Below are 25,741 nucleotides of genomic sequence, written 5' to 3' on the forward strand. Positions count from 1 at the left end.
CAGTAAGGCCTTTGACAAGGTTTCCCATGACATACTTGCAAACAAGCTTGTAAAATGTGGGCTAGACAAAGGAACTGTTACATGGATCTGTAATTGGTTGACCGGCCGAACCCAAAGGGTGCTCAACAATGGCTCCTTTTCATCCTGGAGAGAAGTGACCAGTGGGGTCCCACAGGGCTCTGTCCTGGGCCCAGTGCTATTCAACATCTTTATCAATGACCTGGATGACAGAATTGGAAGCATACTTATCAAATTTGCAGATGACACCAAATTAGGGGGAATAGCTAATACCCCAGAGGACAGGATCAAGATTCAAAATGACCTGAATAGACTAGAAAGCTGGGCCAAAGCTAACAAAATGAAATTCAACACAGAGAAATGTAAGGTATTGCACTTAGGGCGGAAAAATAAAATGCACAGATATAGGATGGGTGACACCTGGCTGAATGAAACTACGTGTGAAAGGGATCTAGGAGTCCAAGTAGACCACAAGTTGAACATGAGTGAACAGTGTGAAGCGGCAGCTAAAAAGGCCAATGCTATTTTAGGCTGCATCAATAGAAGTATAGTGTCTAGATCAAGAGAAGTAATAGTGCCACTGTATTCTGCTCTGGTCAGGGCCCACCTGGAATATTGTGTCCAGTTCTGGGCACCACAATTCAGAAAGGACATTGAGAAACTGGAGCGTGTCCAAAGGAGGGCGACAAAAATGGTGAAGGGTCTGGAAACCATGCCCTATAAGGAACGACTTAGGGAGCTGGGGATGTTTAGCCTGGAGAAAAGAAGGTTAAGAGGTGATATGATAGCCCTGTTTAAATATTTGAAAGGATGTCATATTGAAGAGGGAGCAAGCTTGTTTTCTGCTGCTCCAGAGAACAGGACCCGGAACAATGGATGCAAGCTACAGGAAAAGAGATTCCACCTGAACATTAGGAGGAACTTCCTGACAGTAAGGGCTGTTCGACAGTGGAATGCACTCCCTCGGAGGGTGGTAGAGTCTCCTTCCTTGGAGGTCTTTAAACAGAGGCTGGATGGCCATCTGTCAGGGATGCTTTGATTTGGATTTCCTGCATGGCAGGGGGTTGGACTGGATGGCCCTAGTGGTCTCTTCCAACTCTACGATTCTATGATTCTATGATTCTATCCCTCAGTCTTCCCTCCACCAAACTGAGCATGTCCATATCCTTCAACCCCTCCCCATGTTTTCACATAGCGTGTTGCTTCCACTGGCAAGACACAGAGGAGAGCCCCACCAGAAGATCTCAGTCCTTACATAGGCAAACAGAGAGAGAGCTGCTCCTTCCCAAACCACTTATAGCTTTAAATGTCATTACCAGCATTTTAAGCTTAGATGGGAAATGTATAGGCAGCCAACACAGTATCTTTAAAACGAGTGTTATATAGTTTCTACAAACTGTTCCAGTGGGCAGCGTCCTCATTGCCTTCAAGGGAAGCCCAACATACAGTGCACAGGGTAATCTAAGGAGATTACAAGTATATGGCTACACTATTCCAACAGCACCTTCCACACTCCCCTCTAATCACCATCCGTATGTAGATACACTCCACCCAACATTCCACGTGTTTTGGTCAATCTTCAAAAATTTCCTAGCTATACTTATAATATTACAATACCTGGCTATAAACAATAATAGCATTCATCACAACATTACATCTCTCTCCCTACACCTACGTGTCAAATTAGCGGAAACCAAATCTTGCTCAGGGATGTACTAATCTGCCCCCTTTCATTCCACACAGTAATCAGCCAACTGCAAGAAATTTTATTTATCTATCTCACCTCATTCTGCATATCTGTTTTTAGCTGATCTCAATCTTCTCCTCACCAGTAATTGTTCCAACCTGAGTCATCAAAGACCAATACAATGTGATTGATTTTGATTTTTTGGCTCAGAATAGTCAGGGTGGCTGGCTAGTGTACAAGTTAGAATCAGAGTTGGATGAGACCACAAGGGTCATGTAGTCCAACTTCCTGCTATGCAGGAATACACAATCAAAGCACACCTGGCAGATTTCCAACCAACTTGTTTAAAAACCTCCAAAGGAGGAGATGCCTCCACACTTACCATTAGTTCTTCCTTATGTTTAGGTGGAATCACTTTTCCTTTAGTTTGAATCTACTGCTCCATGTCCAAGTCTCTGGAGCAGCAGAAAGCAAGCTTGTCCCATTCTCAATATGACATCCCTTCAAATATTTACATGGCTATGATGTCACTTCTTACGTTTCCCTTCCCTGGGCTAAACATACTCAGCTCTTGAAGCTCATAAGGCATGGTTTCCAGATCTTTCACCCTTTTTACACTCCAGTTTGTCAATATCCTTCTTGACCTGTAGTGCCCAGAACTGTGCACAATATTCCAGATGAGGTCTAACCAAATCATTAAAGAGTGGCACCATTATTTCATTTTTTCTGTAGGAAAAATGGCTGTGGAAAAAAATTGGTTCTCCCTACCCCCAATTTTTTCATGGCTCTCTAGCCAAGAACTACAATTCATGCCTCTAATTTTCACCCTACACTTAGGCAAATTTAAATTAGTCACCCTACACTTAGGCAATTGAACTAATTCCTCTTGCTCAATAGTGGATAGACAGAGGAATCAATATTGGATAGTTAGCCAACAATTAATCATGAATGCAAATACAGTGGTGCCTCGGGTTACGAAATTAATTCGTAACGCGGCCGCTTTCGTAACCCGAAAAGCCTTCGTAAGCCGAATTGCCATAGGCGCTAATGGGGAAAAGCCGCGATTCCGTGCGAAAAAGCCGAAAAAAGCACCAAAAGTTTTTTCGTAACCCGAAAAAACATTCGTAACCCGGAACAATGTTTTCCTATGGGATTTTTTCGTATCCCGAAAATTTCGTAACCTGGGTATTTCGTATCCCGAGGTACCACTGTAATTGTTTCACACAGTTTAAAACAGCAGTGGCTGCATGTCTAATGTGATTTGGCCAATGCTTTCAGAACATGAGTGAACATACACACTCCATGTATATGGTTTTTCCAGATGGCATATGTAATCCATTGGTGAACCACATGTAAAATGTCTACCTAATATGATCCATGCAGCCCATACTTCACTAGTAAGTTGTTATGCAGTATTTTCCAGTCTCTGGGTCATGAACCCAAGCACACATCTGGAAGGTGACCAATATAAAATGAAGTTATGCAGTCTGGGAAAGGAATGTTACAATACTTCCTTTCTACACTTGTCAGCAAAGGTTCCAGACAGTGCTGTTTAGTAATACCCAATGTGTTGCCACATGGCTGAGACCTGGTTCTGCTAAAAATTCAATGTCAAAGGGCATATTTTGCCACAAAGTTGCTGAAAGCCCATCATGCAAAATATACTCACCCATAACCTAGAGGTACACTCTGGGTGGAGTCTTTTCTGCATGTCAAAGTCTGCAGCTTCTCTTAGCTACAGTATTAAAAGACAGCAGGTGAGACAGTGATGCTTTGGAAATATGTGCCTACTTTACATACCACCTCATTTCTACAATACTGTCCTGATGTTAACTACTGAATGTATCTGATAAACATATGGTGGCAAAACAAGCACTGAGCTTCTGTGTTGCCTACATGGTGAAAAACGAGGGATGAATGGAAGTGTAAATATGTATCTTAATTTAAAAGTGTGCTTTTAAGAAGTAAATAAGAAGCAACTCATTCAACCGATATAAGGCTAAAGGATGGGACAATTTTATATGCGAAGTTGTCTTGTCCACTGTTTATGACTTCTGCATAAAAAAGAGACCTAAAGGAACAAACGACAGAGCAAAAACTAACTACTTATTAAACTGTTCAGTCTTGAATTCATGTTCTTTCTCATCGGAGGGATAGGCTGCATTTAGCAGATTACAAATGGTTACCCCAGGAAGTGAGCGGGCTTCTTTTTCAGAGATACTATTTTAATCCTTCATACCAAAACTTGTTCAAATAAAGCAGCTATCTGCTGCCAACTAAGAAAGCAGTCTCTCCCAGACAACTGTGCTCTTTAACTATCAAAAATGCCCTCTATCATTTAGACTGCCCTGACATTCTTGCTGTATCTGTCAGACAATGATGTATAGGTCTGAGCAATGTAACTAACAAGAGCTCTCAGCAAACATAGCCAAAATATGCCTCCCACTCACTGCCTCCCTCAACCACTAATCTTCCATCACCCTCTAAGCCCAAAAATACAAACTTTTTAACCGTATAAAAAAATTCCTATAAAACACCATTGAGGAAATGTTTATGAACTGACCAACTCCTACTGAATTTTTGAAAGGCAGAGTGTGATCCACTCAGCTAAGCTTTTAAGACTGTGTCCCATGTCAAATATTGAACAAAGGGTAGGTGGGGGCTTTCTATAGCCACTTAACACTTTGAAGTCCTTCATGGAATGCTATGACATAGGAAATTCAGCCTGAAACAAACCAACCAAAGTAGCCTTGCATGTTAAGCATCCTTCTATATCTATAAAGGGAAAGTTATTACAAAGCCATGTGGTTAGCAGACCCCTTTCTTATATATCCTCATTTTTCTGTCTAGCTTTCAAAAGAACCAGACAAGATATACAAGGATATACAAGGCCAATGTTATCTAAGTAGCTCTGTCTGTGTATGCACGCGCACATGCATGTATCTTCAAGTCCTCTGTTGACTTATAATGACCATAGGAATTTCATATGGAATTCATACGAAATTTCATGGAACAAAATAGGGCCAAAATGGAATACCTTACATCATGGAGATATAATTATTTAACAGTCTTTCCTTGGGGTCCAGTTCTCTCTCAAATAATAAGCAAATTTCTTAAAAGATAAACATTCAGTGAGAAAAACCATAAGCATCCCCAGTTTTAAATGTTACAAACCCAGAAATGGGAAGTTGTTTAGAAAGTTTAGGTACCACACATCCTTTATACATTTCCATGTACACCAATGTACTTGAAAATTATTTTTTATGTTTTTGAAAAGAGAGTTGAAGGGTCTGAGAAAATCCTGAAACAGATTTGATGCTGACTGTTAAATGTTTGAAAAACTGTCCTGGGGTGTCAAGAGAGCCTCTGTGATTGTATGGACTAGGAGCTGGAGCTAAAGGAGGGAATCAGCAAAAAAAGGGGGGACACATGCTGCATGAACAGAAATGCCTTATGCTCACATTAGCAAAGCTCTGTAGATCACTCCTAGTGTAAGTACATTTCTTGCAGCAAGCATGATGTTTCACTAATTTTGTCCAATATAAGCCTCATTAGGCCTAATTTAGTGGTAAAGAGTCCCACATTTGCAATAAGGATTCAATTACCTGCCTTGCTTTCTAGACCAGACAGCTGTAAGTTATCAAGCTTTGTAAATGATATGCAGTTTGTGAGAAGGTTCACCTAGCATAGTATTTTCTTATAAGGTACTATTTAGCTTTTCTTAATTTATAAAAATGTCTCAAGCGACATACTACCAAATGGGATACTATTCAGTTTCAACCTCAGTACTGGGTTCTTTTCACACATATAATGTTTTTACTGGAATAAGGGCTCTTCTGGTAAATGAGATGTGAGATGTCTTCTGGTAATTAAGAGAAAGCTGTTAAGGCATTTTTCAGAGGAAACAATCCTCTATTTTCAGAAAGACAAAAGAAAGATCAGAAAGATCTTTTTGTCACAAACATTTTAACAATCCTATTGCTTGGTTCTACAAATGGAGGAGAAAGTCATCAGGAAAAGAAGATGTATCAGCAAACTGTCAATAACATAAATGAAACATGAAAAACAAAGATTGTACAATTCCAGTCCTTGGATAGGAATTACGTTAAAGACATGTTGCTGAAAGTGGCAGTTTCACAGAACTGTAAAATCAATATAGCCATCCCTAGCACAAGAAACCTATTATGGGTTCAGAGTGTTTCTAGTATGCTGAACATATGAACTCGGTAACATACCAAATCCCAATTTTGAGCAGATACACACACACACAAAGAGTATATAAAGATTACCCATAAATTGTCTTGTTTAAGGTTAAAAAGGGTATCTCAATAAATCTTAATGTATTCAAGGGTTTTATGCATTTTTATGGTATTTGTACAAAAATATATTGTATCTGCACAAAATGTCAAAATGCTAGATTTGCAGAAAATAAAAGTTTTGCATATTTTTGGCAAAAAAAATTGCAAAATAGAAGAAATAATTTTAGGATGTGCAAAAATTTAAAATCTTGTCCAGGAGAAGTATATGGAAATTCTTCATTGTTTTGTGTTAGAAGGATAAACAAAGATTTACAAACCTACTATATTTGGCTTGCACTTGCAAGTCAGCATAAACATCCAGGACTCTTATTAGCATAAACAATAAGCACAGGACATTACTTTTCTTACTGTATATGATTACACTTTGAGTGCCATGAGAACAGTATTAAATGAGCACACATCTGGATGGGGATTAGTAGAGTTGTAATCCATTACAGAGAATTCCCAACAGTGTATTACATTAGTATATTTCAATAAAGAAAGAAATAACCTCATCTCAAACCTGGTAATGTACACCACCTTGTGGGGAAGATATACAACTGCAAGTGGAAACAAAGTCAAATGAATATTATTTTTAAAGCAACCATATGCAACTGCTCTGTTATAGATCTTGACTTAAAATGGATCCTGAAACAGTGAGTATGACTTGATATGAGCTGGAAGTGGCCAAGCCTTATTGGCTTCAGGCTCCACCAAACTAGGCCACACAGCTGAGATAAATCCAAGTAGAAAAAATAATTCAATTTTGCCAACATTATTAAATTGTCTTTTCTGACAGCAGTACACACGGTCAATCTGGTTTATCTAATCTTGTTTCTCTTCCATTTTTTAAAAACTTTCACATTGCTGGATAAAGTACTTTTATGTCGTCATCTACAAACAATAATCTCATGCCATGAAAATTTAATCTTCAAGGTATCACAAGACTTCTTCTGAAATAAACTTCTTTAGGGAGAAATTTTAAAAGCAGTATGAATGTTGTACCACCAATTTTCTATTTCTTAAGGAATCAATCTTCTGATTGGATGTTTGCTTGTTTTTTTGTTTTGCTTTGGGTTTAGGTAATGCAATGTCTAAGATTTTTGTACAGTGAGATGCATTTTGCTGCTGGGCTCAGAAATAAAGCTTATTTGTACCTTTGTAATTCTCTAACTGTGCTTCCCTCTAGTGTCCAATGAGGTAGTTAGCAAGATACCATTTAGGTGGGAGTTCTTTACATAAAATGAACACACTAAAAATTAATCTTCATCAGTACCAAGTTTATAATTTAGATAACAGAGGATACACATCAGGGACGTAGCCAGAATTTTAGGAAAGGGGGGGGGGTCCAGACTAAGTGCCACCATTATAATGGGGCTTGGGTGCAGCAGCACATACCATTCATTTTTCTAATGGAAGGGGGGGTCCGGACCCCAAGATCACCCCCCTTGGCTACGTCCCTGTATACATGGAAAAATGTAACTACAAAAGTCAACTGCATAATACAGAGCATACTGAGAACCAACCATCAGCAATACAGCTTCATAACAATGCTTGAGTGTTTTGTTGGCCATGGGTCCCTAAGATGGGTATGCATGGGAATCCTGGCTTCTCATTTATTGCAACGGGGATGAAAACAGAACCTGGATTCATTCTCTGATTTGTTGAGAAAGGAATAACTGCTGATTGAACCTACACTCTAACAAGATGATTAAAAAAACTACTGGAATCCTGTTATCAACTTTTATGATACATAAATGTACATATACAGTGGTGCCTCGGGATACGAAATGATCGGGTTACGAAATTTCCGGGATACGAAAAAGTTGGATTGGCAAAAACTGTTTCGGGTTACGAAATATTTTTCGGGTTACGAAATTCATTTCGGCGCGAAATTCAAATGCTGCAAAGTGCAGCTATAGGCTTTCCACTGCTAACGGAAAGCCTTTTCGGGTTACGAAATTTTCGGGTTACGAAAGGAATGGCGGAACGAATTAATTTCGTAACCCGAGGCACCACTGTACTTAGCTAACTATCAGAGATACTAAGAAACCTGTAAGCTACAGTAAATATTATAAAAATGGAAATGCAACTTAATTTATCATACAAAACTTTTAACATTTTAAGCAGTTTTTAAAACAATATCCACTGTAACCGACATGGTAAGGCAGTAAAGTGCAGTCATTGCTACAGAAGCTTATTGAAAAGCACTCTTTTTAAGCTTCACTAAATCAGAAAAACAGCATAAGCTACATCTGCAACAAGTATCTGGATTTCCAACAAATTTAAGCCCATTAACATTCCCCATCTGGAAGTTGTGAGCAACCAAACAAGCAGCAGTCATGACCGCCAAGATTAAAGTACTACAGTGGTGCCTCGGGTTACGAAAATAATTCGTTCCGCGGCCGCTTTCGTAACCCGAAAAGCCTTCGTAAGCCGAAAACCCATAGGCGCTAATGGGGAAAAAAGCCGCGGCTCTGCCGCAGCTCCATTTAAAATAGCGCCGGAGTTTTTTCGTAACCCGAAAAAACTTTCGTAACCCGAAACAATAAATCCCTATGGGATTTTTTCGTATCCTGAAAAATTCGTAACCTGGGTATTTCGTATCCCGAGGTACCACTGTATTTGTGACAATTGTCCCCACCCTTCCTTGCATTTCAATTCAATGCTTGACAATGCTTGGAGGTCTTTAAGCAGAGGCTGGATGGCCATCTGTTGGGGATGCTTTGATTTGGATTTCCTGCATGGCAGGGGGTTGGACTGGATGGCCCTTGGGGTCTCTTCCAACTCTATGATTCTATGATTCTATGAAAGGACATTCTTTTTACCTGAATACGCCCAATATCCCATGTGCATAGTAATCAGGCTGTTCATTGACTTACACTTTCTCAAATTGCAGGGAAACTAGTCAGGTGTTCTCCAGTTCTAGAAGACCACTTTCCCAAATATCTAGTGCCTTTGTTATTTCATTTTTAGCTCATAGGGGGAAAAGATAGAACACATTATTATGTTTTAGAAACATAATCTTTGATTCTTCTCTGTCGTGTATCCCGCAAATCCAGACCACAGCCAAGGCTTGTAGATTCTTTCTATACAATACTGCCAAAATCCGACCATATCTCTCCGCCTCTACTGCCAAGATCCTGGTCCATGCCCTAGTGGTCTCACGACTTGATTACTGTAACATCCTTCTGGCAGGGCTTCCTCTTTCTCACCTCCATCCTTTAATTTCTGTCCAGCATTCAGCTGCACGTATTATCACATCCGCCCACCGCTGTAACCATATCTCTCCTTTGCTGGCATCCCTTCACTGGCTCCCCCTCTCTTTCCGCATTCAGTATAAGCTCCTGCTGTCGACGTTTAAAGCCCTCCATGGGCTTGCCCCTCCTTACTTATCAGACCTTATTTCTCCTCACCTTCCCACTAGGGCTCTCTGTTCTGGTAGTCAAGGTCTGCTGTCCCAGCCCAGGATTTTCTCTGCCCCATCTCGGATTCACCCCTTTTCACTCGCTGCCCCTCACTCCTGGAACCTTCTTCCCCCGCGAGCAAGAGCCATCACTTCTTTAACCAGCTTCAAAACGGAGTTGAAGACCATCGTTCAGGGCAGCGTTCCCAGGCATTGCATAACTGTCACTTGCCTCCCTGGATGAAGATTAACCATCCATTATGAAGCCAAGCCTTCCCTCCAGTCCACCTGCCTTGGTCCAGGACCTGGAGGTAGAGAGGAACTGCTGGACCTCATCCCCTTCCCCACCACTACTCCCTTCTCCTTTTGCGTGGTGTCTTTTTAGATTGTAAGCCTGAGGGCAGGGAACCGTCTAATTAAAAAGACTGTATGTACAGCCCTGTGTAAATTTACAGCGCTTTATAAATAAAAGTTAATAATAACCTTCGTATGACCTCTACATTGGATGCCTTCAAAAAGGCTTTAAAGACCTACCTCTTCTGATTAGCATTTCCTTCGGACTCATTATAGAGACTGTCCCCCCTGATTCAAATATCTAATTGCAATTGATAGATTCCATGTTTGTTTTACTTGATGTTCGGTTTTTATTAATTATTACTGATGGATATGTTGTGATGGTTGCTTTTTAAGATGCGAAATTTTTAAATGACTCTGTGAACTGCTTTGATCGTTTTGGAAGAGCGGTATATAAATAAAGCATATTATTATTATTATTATTATTATAAATCAAGTAATGGCTGGAGATTCAAAGTTCAGTTTTATAACGTGCATTCTGTGTTAACTTGTGCATTTTGTGTTAATGTATTGTAGAATAATGATACTTCTACAATTCTTCAATATTCCTTGCAAGTCATGGAAATGGACATAAGACAAAGTTGTAAGCGTATAGTCACTGGTCATCTGTAGTAAGCAAAAGGCAGTATTTCCCCCTTAAAGCCATGAATTTCAAACAGATACAGTATCTGAGTAAGAAACATAGTAAAAACTGTGGTGGGCAAGTACTTTCTTTGAACTTAAGTTGTAAAATATGACTAGAACTTAGTTAACTAAGAAATATGGCCAAATGACAGTTTAAAAGTTTCATAATTAAGTTCACAACACATAGATCACCAAAATAGACAGCATTTGGAAACTCCTGATTTGCTAAAGAATCCAGAATCTTAGCTCTGAACTCTAAATCCCTAAACTGGCATCATTCAGTTGAATATGCCTAATATTCATGTGCACAGTAATCAGGTGTTCATTGACTGCAGATCTCCTGACTCAATGAAAGAATAGCCTACACATTTTATAATCGTTGCACAGCTATAGAAAGACTTCCTGAAAAAGTATCCAACCCACACTCCAATTCCGTAAAAATAAGCTAAATAACCACAAGTAGATTGCCATTTCTTATCATATGGTGGCTGGCATCTTGTTGGTCAGTCTCAGCTAGAATTTACATTCAGTTGTTGAATTTAAGTAGCCACACATTAGGTAAATGCTAATTATTTATTGGTCTGCTGTAGTCGAGACTAACAGCAGTATTTAGGCCAACAGGTGTTAACTGGCTTGCCTAATGCAATGATATCCATGCTATCAGCAACAGTGGCTGCATACTTGGCTTCTCCTGCCTTCATTAGTATGAGGCAACTGGCTCCTTATTTCCCCCCCCCCCCCCCAGGATGAGGGAAACTACATTTCATTTAAAAGCAACAAGGTGAAAATGATGTTTTGCTATTATTTAAATTTGCTTTTCTTGTTGTTGTTGTGTGCCTTCAAGTCATTTCCGACTTATGGCAGCCCTAAAGTGAACCTATCAGAGTGTTTTCCTGACAAGATTTTTTCACTTTATCAAGTCTACATTAATGCAGACATGGGTGCTTGACAGCTTCTATTTATTTCAGTGCAGATTGCCTGGGAGTCCAAAACAAGTTTCATGAATACAGCAGCAAAATCTGGAGGACCATTGGCATTCCCCCTACTGTGTTTACAGGTACAACTACAGGTTTCTCTGGAAACTGGCTCCAAATCATATCAGCTTTTAATAAATGATATCAATGGCTGTTGCTCGCCAAAGAGCAGAAGGAAAAAGCTGAATCCAAACACGTTTCTCTCATTAAATAGAATTGTATAAGTGGGTTTCATTAAATCAACAGTATTACTATCTGCAAACTAAACAAAGCAAAATAAGTTAACAAAGCCTCTCAATACACATTGCAGAAATAATCCAGTTTGAGGCCACTTTAACTGCCCTGGCTCAATGCTAGGGAATTCTGGGAACCGTAGTTTTGGGAGACATTTAGCCTTCTTTGTCTGAGAGCTCTCATGCCACAACAAGCCACAATTCCTAAGATTCCATAGCACTGTACCATGACAGTTACGATGGTCTCAAACTGGATTATTTCTGCACTGTGTTTTTGCCCTATGTTCACAGTAGGCGAATCCTACAATATTTATTCATTCACACACCCTGCAGACCATTTTGGATAGTACAGAAGACTTTTGTTTAAAGTCAAGAACTGTAGTATAAGGCTACTTCTTAACACAAACCAGGGTTATGCAAATACTCTTGAAATTTCAGAAGACATGTTCATATGGAGACTGTAGAATCTAGACATAATATGGATGCTATTATTTTTTTTACAAGAGCATTTCAGCACACAAAGAAATGGATACATGAAACATAAGAGCAGCTAAACTAGATTAGACCAGGGGCAAACCTAATTTGGTGTTCTCTTGCCACAATGGCCAGTAAGATGTCTATGGAAAGCCCAAAGGCAAAACTTCTCTGAGTTCAACCAGTGAGGTCAATATATTATGTGGAGACATAGGAGAGGGCCTTCTCAGCCATGCCACCCCAACTGCTGAATGCTCTCCCATTAGAGGCACAACCAGCACTAATATTGATTTCACTTAGGCACCAGCTTGGCTGTTGATCAAAATTTGAGGGCCTCACTGATTTCTCTCCAATACTGATCTACACAGTTTTAAACAATTTTTATCTTTTAAATTCAATTTTTTAATGTTTTAAACTGTTCATTTTAATTTTACTTCTAAACCACCATGAAAACTCTTCAATATAGGGCAGGGTAGAAATATTTTAATTCAAATAAATAAATAAATACAAGATCTGTTGCAATTTCAGAAGTTTCAAATTCTCCAAACTGATATAGCACTATAGAAGGAATGCAAACAGTCTTATTGTTAACTGAAGTGACTTTGACTTATGACAACACTATGAATGAGAGATGTCCAAGTCACTCTGACATCAACAGCCTTGCTCTCGTCTTGCAGACTCAGGGCAATGGTTTCCTTGAGTGAGTCTTATCCATTACTGAAGAGGTAAGCAATGAATCTGAAAAACAGCAGCATGGCTACACAGTATTTATGTAAGCAAATTAATCACTGAAAAAATGTAGGAAAACTGACATGCTCACTGCCTTCTCATCAACATTTCCAAACTGCCTAGCACAAGAAGTGCTACACTGCAAGGGAGGCTACTAGCATTTTAGTGTTAGTAATCTATAATGACACCACTATAAATTATCCATACTTTGCAGAAAACAATTGGGGCTAAACTCAAGGCTGGGACAGGATTTCAGTTCACTCATATAACTCCAAAAGTACAATGGTTCTCAGCCTGTGATCAACCACTAGCCATAAAATTCCCAGCAGTGAAACTGCACAGTAGGCTTAGTCCGAGTTAACTGAAATATATATTTGTGTTATGACCACCATCAATGGCCAAACATAATAGCCCTCATTAGGCCACCAACCTTAGTAAAGATTTATTTCTCCATTCAGATCTGGCTTTAAAAGTCCATAGTTTCATGTCAGCTAAAACTGGAAAAGATCTAAGCCTTTGGTTGTGCAAATCTTTGTCAGTGCACACTCAAGTTAAGCTCATCCAGTAGCTTATGTAAAGAAAAGTATCCAGTTGCATTAACTATGCAATCACCACTTACCTAATGTTTTCCTAGCTACTGGAAAAATACTGCAGTTCTCTGTGGTTTGTTTAGAGGAAACAAGAGACTGAGTACAGCTTCACCTTCCAGTGTGATATAGTCTGTGTAAACATTTCTGTATAACCACATAAAACAGGAGACAGAAACAAAGTAGCAATCTTTAAATAAGTTGTTTCTCAACCCCCTTCAGTCACACACTCACACCACGTACCAACACAGGGAGGTTTTAAGATTTTTCATATTTTAGGGAAAGATCTGCTCTCTGTCACCATCACAGATTTATCTAGTTTAACCTAGAGAAGCACCCCAACAGATTAGGGAGCACAGTTAATGAAATACATTTAGAGTGCTATTTCAAAAACACTAATCCACAGTATTTTCATTTCAGGGGTACAGAACATGCAATACAGTACTTCATTTCCCTGTCACGTAGATGAAACACTGTATCTGGTATCTAGAATGACTGCACTTGCCTAACTTATTTCCACTACGTTTCAGTGAGTCCTCCATTTGGCAGGGATCCCCACCTCTCTGTAGCACTTTAAAGGGGCTTTGGAGGTGGGCTGTAACTTGTGACTTCTTGTCAATTTCTCCTCTTCCCTTGCTTCCAACTCCCGCAAATCTGCTTCTTCTGGCAGAATCTCACCATTTGATCAATATCATCTGTGATCAGAAGAAGCCCTATTGTTTACAGCACACAAAGTTTTGATTCAATAAAGCAGCAAGTTCAGATCAGTGAGAAGTACAGATCAGTTAGCTCTGCAGACCACTAACTGACAGGTGTCCACTGTAATTATAGAAGACATACAACTCACTCAGAGTTGTACTAAAACTGTTCCTGTTTTTAGCTGCCTTCTAGTCAACTTCAACTCAACTGGCTTAAAGCATAATCACTTACTATGAATAAGAAGTACCAACACAACAATTTCAGAAAGTTAATTTAAAAAACGTTTTATGCAACAGAGTGTTGGGAAAAAAGGACATCTAACAGCAACAAGGGTAAAAGTTTAAAAAGTGGCAGCTATAAAACTAGGCGTTACACATTAAAAGCTCATAAAAATAAAGGTGTCCAGTTACTGGGGGAAAGGGACACAGAGGAAACATGAATGATTTTCAACTGAAAGAGCCTCTCAGAGTCATACAACCACCAGTGGCAACTAAAGCAGTTTCTGTTTTATTCCAAAAAATGTGAAACCTAGAAGAAATCAAATGTTCATCCTTACTGAAGTATACAAGACTGCATGCAGGACAATTATCATCAGCAGCACCCAAAGCAGACTTTAAAAAAATAAATAAATAAAGGGTCTCAAATACAGCTTCCTTCAGAACTGTAGGAATCACTCCATGTAACATAGGGGCGGACACACTCTGGAGCCCAGAAGTCCTCTCTAATTTTTCATTGCAGCCATACCATCGCAGCTGCCATCTTGTTGACCAGAAATGACTGATGTGTCACTTCCAGTTGCCCCTCAGGCTGTTGGGGAGGGTGGAGGCTGGCTGATCAGAAGCCCCCTGGACAGCATGCAATACACTCACAATGATTTTTTAATGCTGAAAAAATGTTTATGCAGCCCAAAACAACTTTCTGTCAAAAAAATTAGGGTTGGATTGCCAGGGCCTTTAAAAGGTTGATGGAAATCCCAAGGATCACCACACATGCAGTTCACTATGTGCACAATTCCTATCATGGTCTATGGAAAGCACTGACTACTTCTGGGACTCAGTGAGACACCAAAGTTTTAAGCATACATCTGATTGTTTCACTTCATCAGGCTTTCTGTCCATGTCCTTAATCTTAATGTTAATCCATGCATAAAAGAGTAATGATACAGCACCACTGCATTCTCCATCTGTTCTTGATTCAAAAGTGAAGCCCAAGCAAGAACAGGCACATTGTTTTTGTGGGTTTTTTGGGCTATAAGGCTGTGGTCTAGAACAGGGCCTCACAGCCTGAAAAACCCACAAAAAAATATGGACACCGGCCGTGAAAGCCTTTGACCACAACTTTCAGCATACGCTGAAAGCCGCGAGGGAGCCCATGGGAGCATGTGGGGTGGAAGGGACAGCACGCATGTGTCGCCGCACCACCATGCCATGCATGAGCCCCATTATTTTCAATGGGGCTCAAGCATACACTTTTTTTTTACCCGGAGGGGAGCACTGTATATAGAGGCAGAGTGGCAAAGACGGACTGTTTTACTTCATCACCAACTACAGATTAGGCCCTAGCATAAGTTCTAGCTTCAAGTCTGGCCTGATTTGTTTCAAGTATTCCATCACTTGTGCTTGCTTCTCAGAGGCTCTGAAAACTAAGGACCTGGCCAAATTCTACAAACAGGGATTATCACTCTTTACTCATTCATTCATTCATTCATTCATTCATTTATTCATTCATCAGCTTGCCTTTTTCCTATTAGGTATGGTTGTGTCAACAACATAAGTCTCTTCCATATTCCAAAAACCAGACTAGTCTATAAGAGAACTGATATCAAGAAACACATCCCTACCCTTTGTAACGCTCCCACAAGAGGTTTCTACTTAACTCCATTTGAATCTTTCATCAAATAACTCCAACTGCCAAAATGTGGCTAGGTAACTATATATCCATGACAGTGGCACTAATGATGGAATCCCACCCACAGAGTCATAGGGGAAAATATACTTTAGGGCAGGCCAACAATTGCCATGCAGGCAAGTCCCAAACTAGTACAGATGTATTAAGTCCTCAAAGACATCACACATGTCGTTATAAAATGCTAAATTTATTTCCAAGGCAGTACAATATATATTTTTATTATCCCTACAAAGACCTCACAGCTTTTTTGATATACAACTTCTGAAATAAGTAATTATGCCCACTGACCTCTACTAAACAAAAACAATTTGCTATTTAAGAGAGGGAAAGAGCTATACATAAAGTTCCCTGAGTTTCCAAATGAAAAACATCCCTGAAATGACATTATTCTTGAAATACAACCTGCAGCCAATATGCCCCCTTTCAGCACCCATTTCATAAACAACTTATCTGATAATCCGTACTGCCATAGCATTAAATACTTTATCTGTTAAAAGCAGTCTCAAGAGCCAGAAAGTAGTTAACCACCACTGGTGATTGCAACATAAATTATTTTACTACAGGCAGCACTAAAATTGTATCTCTGTAACTCCTGCAGAAACATGGCAATGTGGATGTGCCAAAGACTCACAGGGGTAAAAAAACAATAACAGTGCCCTGACAGGTTGGGCAGTTTAACATCCTTTCTGAAATCCATGAAGGCAGTGCTGCTTGTAGACACTGGATATGTGTGTACAAGACAGACAGCATGAAAGTACCTTCTTGGCAAGCACCATTCTACATGATGGAGCAGAACAATATGTGCATACACACATATGAAGTGGCTGCCCCTACAACCTAAATCCATAACTAAAGTATATTCTTTAGTTGTGCTTCTGAAAAAGTAGACTGAAATCTACAAAAGCTCATGCTACCAACTTCTTTACTTCAGTTAGTCTCAAAGGTGCTACAAGATCTCTCTACATAAACTATCTCCTGGAAATATTATGAAAATTCTTTCAATAAAATCCAGAGATACTCAGTTCCCTTCTTAAGACACACAACCTATTTAATACTTATCATGATTTGCCAGTCCATTCTATTTCCTTTGTGTTCTTTTGACAAAATATATTATGATGTCATCATTGTCAAAAAGTTTGACCCATCATTAATCCTCTCTATTATTATGTGACAGTGCCAGGCATACTAGGGGGGGAAACTATTGTAGGTACAGCACCTTTTTTTAAAACAGAGAAGTAAAACAGACCTCTAAAAAAACCAGGCATTTATTTGTTATAATTAATTAGAACCCACCTTTCAGGAAATGAGACCTCCCATGGAGATGTACATAAAAATGAAAACACACTGTATGAACATCATCAACAACATACAAAAGCCATCAAGTATGGATGGTCAAATATGCTGTTTTCACCTTCTCTCACATTTGTATATTGTGAATTTTGGTATATTTTCATCAAAAACAAATAAAAACAATAGCAAAAAGATTGTCAGTTCCTATTACAAACATCTTTCTTATTGGCATCTTTTGCTCTGGCATTAGTTGGATGGGATGGGGTGGGCCAAAACAGTTCAAAGTAAGTGGGATTCACATATCCTCTTTGGTCCAAAACAGACTGCAGAAATAATCCAGTGTGAAACTGCTTTAACTGCCCTGGCTCCATGCTAGGGAATTCTGGGAACTGTAGTTCTGTGAGACATTTAGCCTTCTCTGTCAGAGAGCTCTGGTGCCATAATAAACTACAATTCCCAGGATTCCCTAGCACTGAGTCAGGGCAGTTAAAGCAGACTGAGACTGGATTATTTTTGCAGTGAATTTTGGATCTTTGTTCATCTTCTCTATTCTACTAGAATCCTAGGATCTTATTTAGAAGGAAAGAAGTATAAATTCAGAAACTGTTTCAGGCAAGAAGTGCAGCACTGATATAATCAAGTAGAAAGTAAATTATGAAAAGAAAAACCTCAACCAGTCACCATTATTCAAAAATAATTTCCATTCTGGTACAAACTCATCAAGAGCATATAGCAGCAGATGCAATATCCAACGCTAAATCCATCTTTTGTGAACCTCAGAAATAACATTACAGTGAGTCCTTGTTATCCACTGGGGTTTGATTCCGGGATCCTCTATGGATAACAAAATCTGTGGATGCTTGAGTCCCATAAAATGCAGTGGCATGGCAAAATGGTGTCCTTTATATAGAATGGAACAGGTTTGCTATCTGGAATTTATACTTTTTTTGAATATTTTTAAACCGTGGATGCTTAAATCTGTGGATAAAAAAATCCGTGGATAAGGGGGGTTGCCTGTACTTCTTTTAAACACCAGTATGACAATGTAGCTTGTACTTGGTCTTCTATTTACATTAATAGTATAAGATTTAAGTTCCATTGGCAGTTTTGGGTACTTCTACACACCTCTTCTTCAAGGAGACCCCATAGTGCCTATGGGCTAACTATTCTGATATACTTTAACTTTTATTTATTTATTTATTTAGGTATTTATACCCCGCCCTTCAGCCCTAATGGCTCTCAGGGCGGCTTACAATTATTATTTTTAATCAGACATTTCCCTGCCCTCAGGCTTACAATCTAAAAGACACGAAGCAAAAGGAGAAGGGAATGGTGGAGGGAAAGGGGATGAGGTCCAGTGGTTCTTCTCTCCCTCTGAGGCCTGGACCAAGGCAGATGGATTAGAGGGAGGGCTCTTCTTTCTTCCAGGCTAGTCCTGATGGCGCTGGACCTGCCTGGTCAACTCCCTCATAGGCTGGCGGATGGCAGTTATGGAGGGCGGAGTCTCCTTCCTTCAGGCTGGCCCTGATAGAGCTGGACCTGCCTGGTGAACTCCCTCTCAGGCCAGCGGATGGCAATTATGGAGGGCAAAGTCTCCTTCCTTCAGGCTGGCCCTGATGGAGATGGACCTATTATTCTCTGCCATCTTCTTCTTTGGAGCAGAAAAACTGCATTCAGTAATGGACAGACTGTACCTGCTAATGTTCAAGAAGGGGCCTGAGAAAAGCAACAGATTCAATTTTAATGCAGTACACTATAGCATGAATGTTATTTTCTAGGCATAAAATGCAGGTACAGTGAAACAAACTATTGACTGATTGTGTCAGTGGGAATGAGGTTTTCAAAATTGATACAAAGCATTTACAAATAGCAAAATTTTAGACAGAATTTTAATTCTCAGATCATTAACATTTTAAACATTCCTCCCTATTTCCCCCCCTCCCCCTTTCCATTTTCCATATAGGAACTACTTTCAATAATTTCTTCTGCACAAGCAGGTGCAGAAGAAGGGTGAAGCCTGCTAGCTGAAATACAAGCGAAGCTGCTTTTCATCAGTGCTCATCTTTAAGAAATTAAAGAAAAGAATCATCAAAAAGGTAGATATTAATAGCTTCTTGTTTATTTTAGGACCGGTTACATTACTAATCAGCTGTGCTCCCAACAAGATGTGTCATCACTTCCTGACCCTATTTTTGTACCTGACAATGAATTGGGTTTTAAATAAAATTGCAAACTTCAGCCAATTCTGCATAAATGCAGAGAGAAGGTTGGATTTTACCTACAATATTCACCCCTCAGCCTAGCTCAAAGGAGGAAAGAAACAACTGAGTCTTGCTGAGTCATTACATACAGGACCTTACTGCAGAATGGGTGAGGAACTTACAACAAATATTCAGTTTGCCCTAAGGGTATGAGAGAGAAATCTGAATACTCTGGTGAGCTGCCAACTAAATAACCCCTAGGGTTCAAGCCAGAAGGGCATTTTTCCTCCCCTCTCCCACTGTCACCATAAGGTTATTATACAAGAAGTATTTTGATCTCAGGAGAGGACAGATCTAGCTCCCTACCAACCTGCCAAAACATGGTAGCTTTATGGCAGTTCATATATTTTGAACCAATAATAAAAACAAAATTTTATTTAAAAAAAACTGTATCCACCTTGGAAGTTAGCCATTCTAAATGTGTGAAGGAAAAAAAATCTTGTGGAGGCTTAAAAGACTAATACATTCAACAAACTTTCATGAACACTGTCCACTTTATCAGTGGACATTTCAGAAAAGCTATACAGACATTTTAACTTACTCTGTCATGCCTTGCTTCTCCCTCCCATCTTCTTTCTCTTGCTTTATGGACAGTATGAGATACAATGCTACTGTAATTATTATTGTTATTATTATTATTATTATTATTATTATTAACCTTTATTTATAAAGCGCTGTAAATTTACACAGCGCTGTACATACAATCTTTTAATTAGGCATAACACTGTTAAGCATAACACTTTAAACATGAAATACTCCAAACTACAGTCGGCCCTTCTTATACACGGATTTTTTATACATGGATTCAAGCATCCACGGTTTGAAAATGTTCACAAAAAAGTATAAATTTCAAATATCAAACCTTGGTTTTCCATTTTTTTAATAAGGGACACCATTTTTGTCATTTTATTTAATGGGTCTTGAGCATCCACAGATTTTGTTATCCACAGGGGATCTTGGAACCAAACCCCAGCATATAACAAGGGTCCACCGTACATTACTATATGTACCAATAGAACATTCTTGCATCGTTGATATCTGCAGGCCTCCATGGATGCCCTATAAGGAGAAAAACTGAACAAGCAAAATTGGCACAGTGGCTAGTAATGCTCTGTGACTGTTAAGGATAAATGGGAGGGAGGTATGCTTAAGAGATCTTTTCCTCTCCCAATTTATTTGCTTTGGGATTTGAGAATGATGGATAGCGGTTCCTACAGCGTCTGAAGGAAGAAGTGGTACAGCCAAGCATGGAGTTTGCTAATGTGATCTTTCTCTATTATTTTAAACTAGAGTCAGCCACTTGGAAACAGGAAACTTATATTAAACGGGCTGTTGCCCACTTTGAACCTTTAAAGAAGGTAATAAATAAGCACAATGGGCTTTTATGGATTAAAGCCATATAATGCTTTTAACTGTTTATTATATTTCCTGTAATTGACCTATATGAAATGATTTGTTAAAAATATTCCCACAGAATATTTCATTACAAACCGTACTTCTGATGTTGTTTTCAGAACCTCTGAGAAAGGCTGATAGCTTAAATGTGCTGTACCATCAAACTTGGATTCTTTGCCAAAACACAAACAAACAGATTCCATTAAAATTCAGTAGGAGGACACTGTAGAGAGAGCCAGCATGGCATAGTGGTTTGAGTGCTACAACTCTCAAGACCAGGGTTTGATTCCCGCTCAGCCATGAAAGCCACTATGTGGCCTTGGGTAAGTCACTTGCTCTCAGCCTCAGGAGAAGGCAATGGCAAACCTCCACTGAACAGATGTTGCCAAGAAACCACCATGATAGGGTCGCCATTAGTCAGAAATTACTTGAAGGCACACATGCATGCACACACACTGTAAAAATACATCAGGTCAACCCATAATCTTTAACACAGGAAACCCCCAATATTGTGAATTTAAACATTTGAACAACAAAGGCCAGCTATTAACCTCAAACAGAGCAGACCTATCAAAATGGTAATACTATGTCAATCGAAATCTAAACCATGTTGTATGAATAAATGAGCTGCAGGACATGTTTTTATTAATTTGCAATGCTGACATTTCTAGTATCACTGCAAATGCAAACATGGTTCATACAATAATGACACTTCCTATCAAACATCTGAACTCTTAAATCTGTAGCTTATTTAACCTGGTACATTGACAAAATACTTAATGATAACCTCAAATGGGAAGAAACCCCATTCAGTACATTTTTATATCTGGGTATGAGCTCTCATTTCTGCACCTGAGGAAATGTAGCTTCTTGGAATCTCACTTCCACAAACTCTAATGTAACACATTTTGAATATAAATGAGGCATCTCATGTCTCTAGTTACAAGTGCAAGAAAGTCTGAAGCTCTAAGAGCTAGGCTGCAAGAAGATCTGCAGCCTGCAATTTGAGTTGGTATAGGTCAAAATAAAGTCAAGGACATCCTCCATAACTTCAGAGTCAAGGGAGGGGACTCATACAACAAGCCACAGCCAAATATTTTCTGCATTAAAAAAAACTGAAGGAAGTTCTCTAAGGCTTTACAATCTTCTGCTTTCTGCAAGAGGATGGGCCACGTTTTTTATTATGCCTTCTCAAATAAGATAAATATTCCCCAGAACAGACACTATAGCCGAGATCCTGCATTAGCAGACTTGGTTATGACAATGGAGCTCCAGCATGACAGCTGCCATCCCCAAATACCCAGCCGCTAAGCCAGGCAGCACCCCTTCAGGCACTGAAGGGTGTCTGCTGGGCTGCAGATCAGGATGCAGGGAAATGATGGCTTCAGCACTCTCTCAAGCAGAGAGGTTTGCATGAATGATGTAGCAAATGAGGGGGAGAAAATGAGGACATCTTAGATATCCACATCATTTCACCAAAAGCAAAAAAAAAAAATGTCCAATGAGTATTAATACAGCTTCAATTCTCCTGATAATTAAGGGCTGGAACAGACAGCCCTTTAAGGCTGTCATATGGGTGGCTGGGAGCACAGTGTTTATACGCTGCATACTCCCAAGCCGCCCAGAAGTCAAGAGGCCACCCAGATGTGGGAAGCTTCGTGACTCTGTGGTGGTGCAGTGTTTACATGCCACATGCTGCTGGAGCATCTTGAAGCCAGCTTCAGGCTGTGGTGGGGCCAGGAAAGACACCTCTTTCATGGCCTAAAAATGAGAAGTTCTTTTCCACTTCTTTTCAGGCAGGGTTCAAGGCAGATTAGGGCTGTGGCATGTGTTTGCTGCAGGCCCAATCTGTCTTTGGTGGGGGTGGCTTCAAGCCACCCCTTCTTGCCAGTCTGTTCTGCTGTTGAGTCCATATACTATTACCCAACTTTTTTTAAAAAAAAATTACCACTTACAGAAATTAAAACAATGCCTTTTTTTACCCAGCAGGTTATACATTATTCCCAGTGTGCTATATTATCGAGTAGTGTAGAAAGCAGACATACCTAAAAATAAGGATTCTCTCAGAAGTGACAGCATCTCGAGTTGATTTCTTATTTTTCTACAGATCATGTACTGTAGTTCAAAACCTATCTACAGTATACTGGATATACTGGAGTTCATGGCTGATTACGCCATTAATTTATTTAATTTTAAAAATTCACAATTACCTCTTTTCCCCCTTTGTTCAGTCTCTACTCTCATCACCTACTTACTGTATATATTCATGTATAAGTCTAAAACTTTTCATCAAAAAAATCAACTCAAAAAAACTGGGTCAACTTGGCCATGGATCAGTGTACATACTGTACTTTAACTCTTATCAAAATAGAAACTATCCCCTTCTCTGAATAGTGAATGGGGAGAGCTTAGTCCATCCTGGGAGAAACTAAAAGAAGCACCTTCTGCTCCCTCCATTGCTGCTATGTTTCCGGCCTTTTTTAAAGCCTGGGTGGGTAAAATGGTGGTGTTCCTTGGCACCGTTTTAATTTGCTTTGTCCTTTATATCGCTTGTTACATGTCCTTAAGTTTTACCCTCAACTTATCCATGGATCATATCAATATCCATAATTTTGGCTCCAAAACTTGCCCTTGACATACACATGAGGTCAACTTATAGTTAAGAATATACAGCAGGGGTAGGCAACCTTTTTGAGCCGGGGGCCAGGTTGCTGTCCCTCAGACAACTGGGGGGCTGAAGCCGGGGGGTGGAGCCGCACACAGGGGGTGGAGCTTCCACCCTCTGGGGCGGAGCCGCATGCCAGGGTGGAGCTTCCACTATCTGGGGGCGGAGCCACAGTCAGGGGGCGGAGTTTCCATCCTCCGGGGGCGGAGCCGCATAATAATAACAATATTTGCAAGAAGCTACTAGGCAATGCCATAACACAGGAAAAATGCATGCACACTGTCTCAACCCAGAAAAGAGCAAGCATAACAATATTTGCAAGCATGGAAGCTACTAGGCAAGGCCACAAAACACTATTTTGCACACTGTCTCAACCCAGAAAAGAGCAAGCAAGTCCATGTGGGGGATTTTGCAAAGAGAAACCAAAGGATAACAACAATAATAATAGCAATATTTGCAAGCATGGAAGTGACTAGGCAAGGTCACAAACACAAAAAATGCATGCACACTGTCTCAAACAACAAAGCACAGGAGTATAACCCACCTCCCCCAATGAACAAACCTCTCACCTGGCTCAGTGGCTGTGGCCTCTCTCTCCTCTCTCCTCTCTCCTCTCTCTCTCCTCCTCTCTTCTCCTCCTTCCTCCTCCCTCTCACTCCCACCCCCCCACCCTCTCTCTCTCCTCCCCTCCCCTCCCCTCTCTCTCTCTCCTCCCTCCCTCCCCTCCCTCCTCTCTCCCTCCCCCTCCCCCTCCCTCTCTCTGCTCCTCCTCCTCCTTCCCCCCCGCCCTCCATTTATAGGAGGGAGGAGGGAGGGTGGAGCCAGGAGGCAGCGCCCATGGGAGGCCCGCTGCGGCCCTGGAGCCCGTTTCAGGGCTCCGGAGGCCGCAGCGGGCCTCCTAATGGGCGCCGCCTTTTTGTCCTTCAAAATGGTGGCAAGTCTCGCGCGACCTTGACTTTGCAGCCATTTGAAGGACAAAATGGCAGCCAAATCGGCAGCGATTTCAGCGGCAGGAGGGACCAGGGGCCGGCGGAAAGGCACCCGCGGCCGGAGTTGTGCCAACCACCTGATATACAGTATTTCACTATCCCAACAGTTATTAGTTTAATACATTGAACCTTACAGATTTAAACAAGCAATGCAACACAAGATGCAACATGTTGATTAAACTGGTGTCCATCCCATGTCCTAGAACTAGGCACAGGAACACAAGATAGTTGCTCATCTCCAAACTACAAATGGGCCTCTGCAGGGCACAGATGTTCCTCATGCCCATTGTGGGAATGAGCTATAATGGATACTTAGAAGTACCTTGAGGGCTATAGCTACTCAGGGAAAGAGCCAAATATTAGTCAGCAATTGTACAGGCTTAACATACTACAGTATCTAAAAGCACATTCAAACTGAGGATAGTATTTCAAGTAAAACATAAATAATTATTGAACAGTTTCTCTCCCATAGTCATCAGCACAGCCAAAAATCCCCCCCCCCCGAAATGGTAACAAAACTAGTTAGTTAGAAAATGATCTACCAAACAAAACACAGCCATGACTCATTTACCTCCCCAACTTGTCCAAGCAGAAAAAGAAAAGACATTAAGCTTGTGGGAGAAAGCCACATAGCCTTGATCTAATGACTAATTTATAGGTAACATTTTTCTCAGAAGTGCTTTTTCACCTATAACTTAATACAAATGAGAGTTTTGGAACCAAGTAAATATGTACAACAGAAAGCAAGAGGCCAGCAATGCTGTAAGAAAGGGTAAGGGAGAGGAATGTGGGAGGATGGGGCAAGGTTGCTCCAAGTCTGTACTGCAGAGTATAAGGAGGAGTGGTCCTTCTTATGCTGTAAATTGCTTGGAGGACTCAAATGTTATAAAGGGGTTATGGGGCTGAATGCACAGTCATCTGCTCAGCAAACTCCTAAACTACACAGTACTGTACAATGATATAGGACATTACATGTTTACTATTTACCATCTTGAGGGGGAGAGAGGCCTGGCCTGAAAGACTAAGAGCCCTCCTTCCGACCACCATCTTGAGGGGGAGAGAGGCCTGTTATGTTTTATTTTGACTTTGTGTTGTACTTCCTGTTGTACACCGCTTTGATCTAATCTGGAAAAGCGGTATATAAATAAGC

The 25,741-nt window shown here is 40.3% G+C and overlaps 1 protein-coding gene across 2 annotated transcripts in view; it reads right to left on the reverse strand.

Moving 5' to 3' along the window:
- MOB2 (MOB kinase activator 2) overlaps nucleotides 1-25,741 on the reverse strand; it is a 150,043-nt gene that overhangs the window by 87,728 nt on the left and 36,574 nt on the right. The window lies entirely within an intron of this gene.

The sequence above is a fragment of the Sceloporus undulatus genome, chromosome 1 (genome assembly GCF_019175285.1).
Source record: "Sceloporus undulatus isolate JIND9_A2432 ecotype Alabama chromosome 1, SceUnd_v1.1, whole genome shotgun sequence".
Lineage (NCBI taxonomy): Eukaryota > Metazoa > Chordata > Lepidosauria > Squamata > Phrynosomatidae > Sceloporus > Sceloporus undulatus.